Here is a 10,416-nt window from a genome sequence, read left to right on the forward strand (position 1 = left end):
AATTCAAAATATCTGCGATGCACAAACCATAAAAATAAAAATGGTGATTACAGCACACATAACAATACAATCATTACATTATTTGACTCATAACTCATGAAAGTCTATCGTTCTTATTTTAGAAAACTTACACGTTTTATAAAACAGTCAGTAGTATTTTATAGCTTTTATTCTGTTTTAAAACTTGAAGGGTTTGGGATCAATCTGAGGTTTGAGGAAGTGTGAAGATTTGTGACTGACTAAAGAGAAACACATCAGGGTAAACTCTAAATCCATCGAAAACCTATAAAATGTTTAGATTTTCTTAAACCTTCATTGCACTACTGAGTAGGAAGCATGCAGTTAGCAATTATCCTAGTATGGAACATTTAGAGGACAACAGCATGTCTTGAAGGAAACTATTAACCTTCATTTAACAGCTGCAGACAGGTAAACATCTTGTTTCTGAGGTATATTAGTTCAACCTGGTGGTCCTGAAGCTGTTCTGGGAAACATCCCAACAAAGTGAAAATAATTAATTTCTTATCAGTGGGCTTTTTGAGGACAAATAGGACTGGAAGCTGGGTTAAATGAGATTAATTAGCAGCAATCCAAGATGGAATGTCTCTGCAGCAAATGTCCCTCTAGCATTTTGTTCACCAGCAAAACACACATTAATCAACATAGTTTCTGTATATAGCATTAATTCACATTAAAGGCCATCTTTAGATATGGATCAAAAACATTAATACAACTTTAAGCAAAGAATTTGTAGATAATCCTTAATTCATCAAAAAATCAACTCCTCTCAGATAATCAGGAATCATGTCCCTTTATTGTCCCTTGATTAAATGTTTTTTTCAATAAGAAATTTACTGACTTTTTGTACACTTTCATGTTGACCGAAATGAACAAATTCACAAAAGTTCCTGAATGCATCCACCAATAACCAATATATTTTCAGATAAATATGTAAGATCATATTATTGCAATTTCCTGAGTTGTTGGCTGCCTAAGTATGCCACATTTCAAGATGTTTGGCCAAACAGATGTGAGGTACATCTGCTTGCCTTTAAAACCTCCTCTGAACAAAGCTCTCTAGATTACAAGAGTGACTTTTAGTGAATTTTTCCAGGGTTGAAAGGTAAGACGTAAATTTTTGCTCATAAGCCATGACCACTTTAACCAATTTCTACCATATTGGTAATGTAATCTCTCAGGATTGTACCCTGAAAATACCCAATATGTCTTATGAAAATCCATTTAAAAAATTGTGCCACTATACATTTTACCCACATTTAGCACCCCTTGGTATTGGACAGGCAGAAAACTACGGAGCCCTCCAGCGGACATGGGGAATTGTTTTTCTCTTGCGTTCCCTCACAATACTGTACTGATCGGTTCATGCGGCATAATTGAATACTGTAAGCCTTTCTTACGTTGGGCGTCGTACTTTCTGCTTTAATATAATTTTATGTAAGGTTTTTCCATAAATGTTAATATCTCGTTGTGAAATATCTGAAGTTTTATATATTTTTCTTTAGGATAGAAAGGCGCCACAAACCTATGATATAAACAGAAACTTTCCGTAAGTAGGAAAGAAATAAAAATACATCCTAATTTGGACTATTTTTGAGTTATTATCGCGTTATTATAAGTCATCTGACAGTTTTGATTGTGTCTCTGTTGTGCTGGTTGTCTAAAGGGCCGTTTTCATGTTCAGTTCCATCTCAGCCTTAACAGACATAAACATGCAGTGAATAAATTAACTTTCAATCAGTTTTTCGCACCAAAGACTTAATAATAATAAACACGTTTAATTATTATAAAACACGGCAAACTAATGATGGTAAAGGGCCGCACTGGGTTAACTCGGGGAATCTCATCTGTCCATGTATCAATCAACTCCAAACCACTTCTTTGTTCTGTCACATATCGATTTATTCCATTTTGATTATCATGATCCAAACTTTGCAAGGACTGACCAAAACAAAAAAAAATCCCATGTCCCCTGGAGGGCTCCGTAGATTAAGCATGATTCAAGAAACGTGGGAAATAAATATCAGTCTACACATCTAGCAGTTGTGGAGGAAATTTGTAAAGAACTGTTATCTTCGCCACACCACCTAGTGGTCAAATTAGGTAAATTTTCCTCCATCCCTAGGAGTTGAAATTCTATATGACTGACAAAATGTTCACTGAATTCACAGGTCAAAGGTCACTTCCACTTCAAACATTCAAACATCACATTCAAAGTATGGCCTTGTGGTGCAGTTTTCAACATCTATCCCGCATTTAGTGCAAATCAATCAAGGTGTTCTACAGATCTAAACTTTTGAACTCTATAGCTCCCCCTATGACCAAAATTGTAAAACTCAAGACATTGTGCATCTTGTCCCCTGCTAGGCTCGAGTACCTACAAGGATGAACGGGTAAAGACGATGGATGGGTGGATGGATGGAAATAATTGTGTTCTGTCGCCAAGCCTGCTGTTTTTCTCTTATGATTCTCATGGTAATGACACCCACAGCGTGAGCGTAAAACAGGAAAATCCCTTCAGGTAGAGTGATTGATCTGAACAAGTGTTAGTGTTCAGGGAATAACATTAACGCTGAGAAGAGGAAAAGTCCCTACGGCTCTTGACGAGGGAAAAGATTTTTCCAGCCTCCAAATGGGGGCTGATAAGTCCCCCTAGCACTGGTGGCGACTGATGTTATTGATGCAAAGCCTACTATCCCCCCACCCAGCAGTCAAAGGCACCCATTCAGCTGTCGGTGACGTCACATCTGCGTCAGGGAGCTTGGAGAAGCAGACATCACATGACAGCACTCTTCTTTTTCATGTGGTGAGTTGAGGAAGGAGACTGAGGAACATTGGAGCTTCAGCTGTTAATCTTTCAGGTTTTTAAATGCCAGGTTCATGGAAGAAAATGACATTTTCCTCCTGTTTCAGTTCAGTCCCTGTGTAATTCACAACAGTCAAAAGTGATGGCCCCCACATACAAAGTGCCCAGAATCATCTGAGCCCTGTGGCATTTAGTATGATCTAACATGTCTGATTGGTTTATCACATACCTAAATGAAAAGGCCTCTGAGATAAGTATGTGGGTGAATCAGAGCCTTGTTTTAACCGAGATAAGAGTGATCGTGGCCCTAGCACAAAACTCACAGCACCGCTCTCAAGCTGCTTGGTTTTCAGTGTCATCGGTGCTGTGGGGAACGCTGAAGGAGAGAATTTACAGGCCAACCATTACTCAACCCAAACAGTTCTGCTTTAAAGACAAGAAGAAAAAACACAAAGACTAATTGTATGTCACAATCGCAAAGCAACCTTAGAAGAGAGCACTGGTAGAGCACCCTATAGAGATCAATATCCCAGATGCTACAGTGCTTTTTAAAAAAAATCATACTTATTGCTTGTTCTCAAATGTTTGGTTTACAGCCATAAAGTTCAATTTGTTTCATTAAGTTGAGTGTAACTATGCAGTAGAGGGAAAGTTGTTTTGAATTTCGTTGTTGTAAAACCTCAGTATTGAAGGCTACGTTTGTGTAATTAGATTTTTGCCTAAATACTTGTGTACTCTGAGGGCTTTCAGAGGTTCGTCAGAGAACACTAGTAAAGAAAGACATTGTTGAAAGAAAGGCGTAAAAACAAATGACGTTTTCAGTCTCCTTCAATCTATTTAGAAGACACAGCAAACACGTGAAAGGAGAAACCAACACTGAACTTATTTGAGAAGCGCTGAGTGTGGTCTAAAACCAACATTGCACGTCACCCTGAACACAGCGAGGCTGATAAGAGTTCACGACAAGACGGATGAAGCTAAATCCAGGGCAATGTTGGAGGAAAGCGGGTTAAAAGAACTGCGAGTGCGGAGGAGGTTCTCCTCTAAAACTTACAACTTTAAACATCAAGCCAGTGCTCCGGTGGAACGGTTTAGATCAAAGTATATTCATGTGTTTTAATGACCTCGTCAAAGTTCAGACCTAAATCCAAGTGAAGCTCTCTGGCAACACTTGAATAGAGCTTTTCACAGGGGCCCCCCATCCAGTTTGAGTGATCTTATTTTGTACAAAAGAATCAGCAAACCTTTCACTCTGCAGATGGGAAAGCTGACGCAGACATCTCTCCGACCGCTTGCTTCTGTAACTGCAGTAAAAATGTTTCTACAAGGTGGTGACCCCAGGGTGGCTGAATACAAACCGATGCCACACTTTAAGATTATTTGCCGTTGGTCCACCACACAAACTTCTAATTCAACGCATAATGCTTTTTGGTTGTAATAGGAGAAAATAGAAACAAATTGCTTCTCTTCGCCCTAAAATTTGGTGGGTTGCTGGTTCGATCCCCACTCCACCCACCTGTGTCGCTGTGTTCTCGGACAAGACACTTCACCCGCCCTGCATGCCGGTGGTGGTCAGATGGCCCAGTGGCACCAGTGCATGGTAGCCTCACTTTTCTCAGACTGCTCCAGGGCAGCTGTGGCTACTATCCAGTAGCTTGCATGCAGAATGTGAGTGAATGACTGACTCTAGTATGAAAGACTTGATAAAGCGCTATACAAGTACAAGCCATTTACCATTTACTGTTTCCTTTAGAATTGATTTTAAAGTTTTGTTGTTGACATTTAAGGTACTGAGCAAACTCCTGGGGACATATCTAGCATCTACAGTAGGTGCCCCATAGATCTGTTAGATACAATGATTACTTGCATTTAGATGTGTGAAGCATCAGGCTGGTTTTTAGATGAATCTAAAAACCATTCTGCACTCACTGGCTTTGTAATACAGCATGACAGATACTTTTGCTTTGATCTTTTTATTATTTGTCCAATATTTTGCATTTTTCTGTACTTTGATGTCATTCTTGTACTGTCTATACAGAACTTTGGTCACTGTTGGCGTTTTTAAATGTGCTATCTTCAGTAAAAAAAATTATGCACTTGAAAAAACTCAAAAGATTCTGAATGATTTTTTTAAGGCGCTAAGTTTTAAGTCAAATCTTCCACAGCTTGCCTTTGTGCAAGCTCTGCTGAGTCCATACATCCAATCTCTGGCTGTGAGTATTTCTGTAGGTCTTAGTAATCTGCACACATACCAGAAAAGTTCATCCCGAGCAACTTTGATTAGGTTTGAAGGTGCCTTGTTGAGGCTCGTTAGAATATGAATAAAAGCACAGCATCCGTCTCTTTCTTCTCCAAGTAGTATCTGCACAACCTGGAGCAGCGTTTCAGGTCATTGACTCGCTGCATTGAGATTGAGTTTTTTTCAAACCAGTCCCTATAGGTATAACATGGCACAGTTAGATAGACCAATGCATATTAAATCAATGTCTTATCCTAAAACAAAGCAAATACTTACTGTCAAATCTCAGCAGTGGTTATACATTAAGGACTTATACTTAACGGATAGTTATTTCTATTTGTTTGTTTCTTATAAAATGAGTCAGGCATCTTTCAATTTAAAGTAAAACAATATAAAATTAACCACAGCTTACAAAATATGTCTTTGTGTTGCTTACACTATAGGATCTCCAAAATTATTCACACCCCTCTGAATAACACTTGGTAAGATTTTAGCAGTACTGCAATTAACCCCTTTTTAAATCTGATAACAGTGTAACGATGGTGATTTGGAGGTCCTTTTTGATCAGTATGTGTGTCTTTAAGGTGTGTTTATTTCTCTAAATGCATTGTGCTGATGTTGTAGTTTTACCGAGGGTTACTATTTATTTTTGTTATGTAGAATTATAACTAAGGGGCAAGAGTAGAAAATTAGCTATAGCTGCAAACTACGTGTGGCACATCAGTTGCACTCTGTGAAACTGTCTAACCATAAGAAAATACAATTCAGCAATTATTATATCAATATAATTGCTACTCAGCTTTTTGAATGTTTTCTATGCACACATACTGTAGATAGGTTACATACATGCAAACTAGCTTATCTGTGAAGGGGCTGGTTGCTGTCAATGGTTGTTGGGCAGGTGGCAGAAATATCCTGTCGATAAAATAAAAAGGTTACATCAAACCTAAATCAGCCAGAGGCTTGGCAGGGATATAAAATATGCCAGGCGAAGACGTAATTTGTAAAGTTTTTTACGAGCTTATATGGTTAATCACATTTCACTTCTTCGCATAGCATCCGATCAATACATGTTGAAAATGTCCTCAGTCCATTTATTAATTTCTCATTATATATTAGCAGGTGTGATACTTCATGGTGGTTTAAACACTTCTTTTGAGTTTGCTATTGAGGAAGTCGAGGACTTGTGATGCTTTGGAACGTGTTGCTTTCAAAGCCAGATGGAGTGAAAGGGGCACATGAACACAGTGGATCACCTTTAATTAGAAGTCAGTAACATGACACTTAACCGAATAAGTTTGCATGTGGACACGTTCATATTCTTGGCAACGTTCACAGGTTGGCTCTCATAATAGAATGTGCAATGGTCATATTAATTAGTGAATGAAACGCTGCAGTTTTTTATGAAATGCTTGAAAAGGTTGTTGTTACTAACGTTTCAAAGTCATCTTCCTACAGAAACACAGCTTACATCATATAATGGGAATGCCAGTCAGTGATGTTGCAAGGAGCAATCCCCAATAATATATTACTCCACACCCTACAAATGATACTTTGTTTTAGCATCTTTTGATTCAAAAACAGCATTCAGTCATTTTTGGTAGGAGTTTATCGGCTGGGCACATATTGATGTTGTGATATTTGTCCACTCTGCCACGCAAGAAGTCTCCAAATCGCTCAGATCTTTTGCACTCTGTCCTCTTCACACACAGATTGTCAGATTTTTGTGGTCTACTCAGTTAGGCCACTCCAAACCTTACATTTTCTTCTGGTGCTTATACAGCGCTTTTTGTAATTACGTGTGTTATCTTTTTTAATGCTTCTTTTTTGATAATCTGAAGCATACAAAAACATGAGTAGTTATGAAAAAGATAAAGACTTTTTCTCACCACAGAATAGGCACTGTGTCCAGAGGCAGCATGTGGTTTTAAATAAGTACAGAAGCTTGGTCTGGAGAGACCTTTTATCTGGCTGCACAACGGAAGTGGAACCATCATTTTAAAACAAAAAACATATATATGAAAACACTATGTATTTTTTCCTACAATCAAGACCACTCTGTGTGTACCGTTTGTATTTAATGACAAAATTAACAATAAAAATCAATCAACCAAGGATGAATAAACAAGAAGCTTGTAAACATCAAAGCAAATGTTGGAAAAAAAGTCCAATGTCCAAAGCTGTCCAAACCTGCTACATTATGAAATCCCCCAACAAAAGGAAACCATCATAACTTCCATTTGTATGACAATAAATCATAATCTTTTAAAAACCAGAACAGTTTAGTGAACTGTGTACCAATAAACAATTGTGGCATTATAATCTTTTAAAACCAGGGCAACTTAGTCAACACCTTGGATTTTTAACAGCTGAAAACATAAAAAATGACAAATTTCCCTTTAACACATTCTTAATATTTTATGGGAAAATATTTTTTATCAGAGTGAGTCTTCATACGTGTAATCAGAAGTAAATTTAATTTATTCTACACCTTTTAAAGATTTGGACATGTGAACAAAATGATTAATATCATTAAAGAAGTGAGTGTGCACAAGACTCTCTCCTCACTCGCTGTAAATTCATTTACAGATTTGTCAGGAAAATGAATTGAATACGTTTGAAGGGAAATTAATAGACAATCTTCAGATATCACAATGTTGAGATCTGAACCACAATCCTTTGATCTTAAGAAGTTAAAATTATATTAAAGAAAGACATAATGCTAACCCAAACCAACACAGTGCGAGGACTTTTTATCGGAAATTCCTGCTCCACTTCTCTCCATCTCCTCACTCTGAATGACATTATCCTGTCCTGTTTTTACAACTCCACCGCCACAGCTGACACCGACCTTGTCTGCTACTTAACAGAAGCAATGAAAAACTTAATAGCAATCTGCAAAGAGTTTACAATGTTAGAACACAAATAGAATATAAACTTGAGAAAAGTCCTAAACACACATTAAGTAAATTACTGACTTATGTTGTATTTTTCTTGAGCTGGTAAAACAAACCTATATATAATGTAGAACATACACTCCTATTGCAGGCACCATAAAGCTGAAAGCAAATTTAATAGTTGTTCTCGATCATTGGCTGTGCCTGGAAATCAGATTTGTACCTTTTTAACACAACGCTTGCATAGCTGTTTGCTAGAGTTGCACATTTTAATAGTCAAGCACTCAAAATGTGGACAAATACTCAAAATAAATGTTTCCTATTAATCTGAGCTCCATTTGCACAGCATCTACTGGAGTCAGGATTCAGCTGAGAAAAAAAGAACAGTCCTGATTGTCAGTTTCCTGTAACTCTCGATGCACTCCATAGCAGCTCATTGAGCTCTTCCACCAGAAAAAGTCAGGCTACGTTTATAGAGAGGCACAGTTGTGTGGTCCTGTTCCTGTTAAAGTTTCCATTATCTCTTCAAAACCATGTATGCAAGACAAAAGAGTTGACACAGCCAACTGTTATGGTACTAAGTGAAGAAGGCAGTGTTGGATAATTTCCCCTCATGCTGACATTTTAGAGATTTATGGTTTAAATAGTTCTGCCTATAAATCAATCAATCAGTCAAATTTTATTTGTATAGCACATTTCAGCAGCAAGGCATTTCAAAGTGCTTTACATCATATCAAACACAGAAACACAATGCAACATAGAATCAACAATCAAAACACGACATTAAGTCAGGTTCCATCAATAAATTTGTAATTGATTACGTTTCAAATGCAATCCTAAACAGGTGGGTTTTTAGTCGAGTTTGCATCCATAGAAGATTCACCTGCTACACTCCTACTGTGTTATATGGAACAAAAAGCACAACTGATAATTAAACATGTGAGTCAAACAACTGACATTCAAAAGGAGAAATGTACTGTAAGAAACAAGCTGTCAAATTTAAAAATAGACCTCCACAATAATGAATCTGTCCTACCTTTAACAAAGAAAGACTGGAAAGTAAAGTTATATTTTTCTTCAGTTTGTAACTGGTAGTAAATGCTAATTTGGTAGCATTTCTCCCCTGTATTACGGTAAATCAGTTTAGTTTAAAAAGATTTGATGATCATTTTATGACAGATAATTAGACTTAGCCGTATTTACTAAGAAAGATGTGTTTTATGCTTGAATTTTTATTCCTCTCAAATATCCCAGCAATGACCCCGCAATAACATTATCCCATGCTACTTCTTCATGATGACTGTTCAAAGTGGCTCCAACTCTGAACTTCTTCCAAAATCTTCTATTCATTCGACCACTTTGAGGCCCTTCACATAACACACTGACCTTCCCTCCCTCACAATATGGTCAGCATCGAGTGTGAAACAATCAAAGGTGGCTGAACAAGCCAAAGTCAGCCAAGTTCAGCTACTTCTTCCCGAGAAATAATATTACATCTCTTATTTTTTTTCTCCACACAGTCCGACTGTTTTAAAGCGCTTGAACAAGCGTCTTATCAGAATCTGCTCCCTCCACTCATGAAGCCCAGCCTACAGCTTCCTCAGCATAACCTTGCTTTTTCCATGCCACTGCAGACTCAATTGTGCGTGAACTCTGCTGTCTTGGTTAGTTCCCTGATGTTGGCTGTATGTACTCTTTCAGCTTTAAGCTGATTTGTGCACTGGAAGTCTGCACATATTAAATCTAGTCTGCTGAGTTTTTCTCCCTTTGTTGCTGTGAAAACTCCAGTTTTCTGCCTTTCTACTTCCTTCTCTTGTTTGAGGCTTGAGCAAAGTGTGCTCCGTGCTTTTAACATCATCATTTGCTGACAAGCAACACCATCTCTGCTCTCCAGCCTGTGACGTCTTTAAGCTAAAGCACCTTGTTTTAACTTTGTTCGTGATGGCTGTGAAGAAAAAGTAAGATCCATGGTTCCTATCTAAAGTCTTCACTGGGTGGTGGGGTACATCCTGAACAAGTTCCAAGAAAGACCCGGCCCGGGTGGAGAACCCAGGACATTATTGCGTCAAGCAAAATCTGTTACTCCAATTATACACCCAAGAAAGTCAGGTGAAGAGGGGGAAAAAAGAGGAAAAATAATTATTCAGATATTTGTCTTCTTACATCAAGACACAAGATAATATTGTTGTCAGAACACTCTTGTTAAGGAGATTTTTGATCTGAAAGAGTTTTATCCTGTTTAAGAAAAGGTTGAATGAATGAATGAATGAATGAATGAATGAATGAATGAATGAATGAATGAATGAATGAATGAATGAATGAATGAATGAATGAATGAATGAATGAATGAATGAATATGCAGTATACAAAGACTGTACCAAATGTCAAGCAGAGTGGTGGCAACAACTTGCTGAAAGCTTGTTTGGCTGTCAGTGAGCCTGCTATATTGTACAAAG

Source organism: Xiphophorus maculatus, chromosome 23, assembly GCF_002775205.1.
Source record: "Xiphophorus maculatus strain JP 163 A chromosome 23, X_maculatus-5.0-male, whole genome shotgun sequence".
NCBI classification, from domain to species: domain Eukaryota; kingdom Metazoa; phylum Chordata; class Actinopteri; order Cyprinodontiformes; family Poeciliidae; genus Xiphophorus; species Xiphophorus maculatus.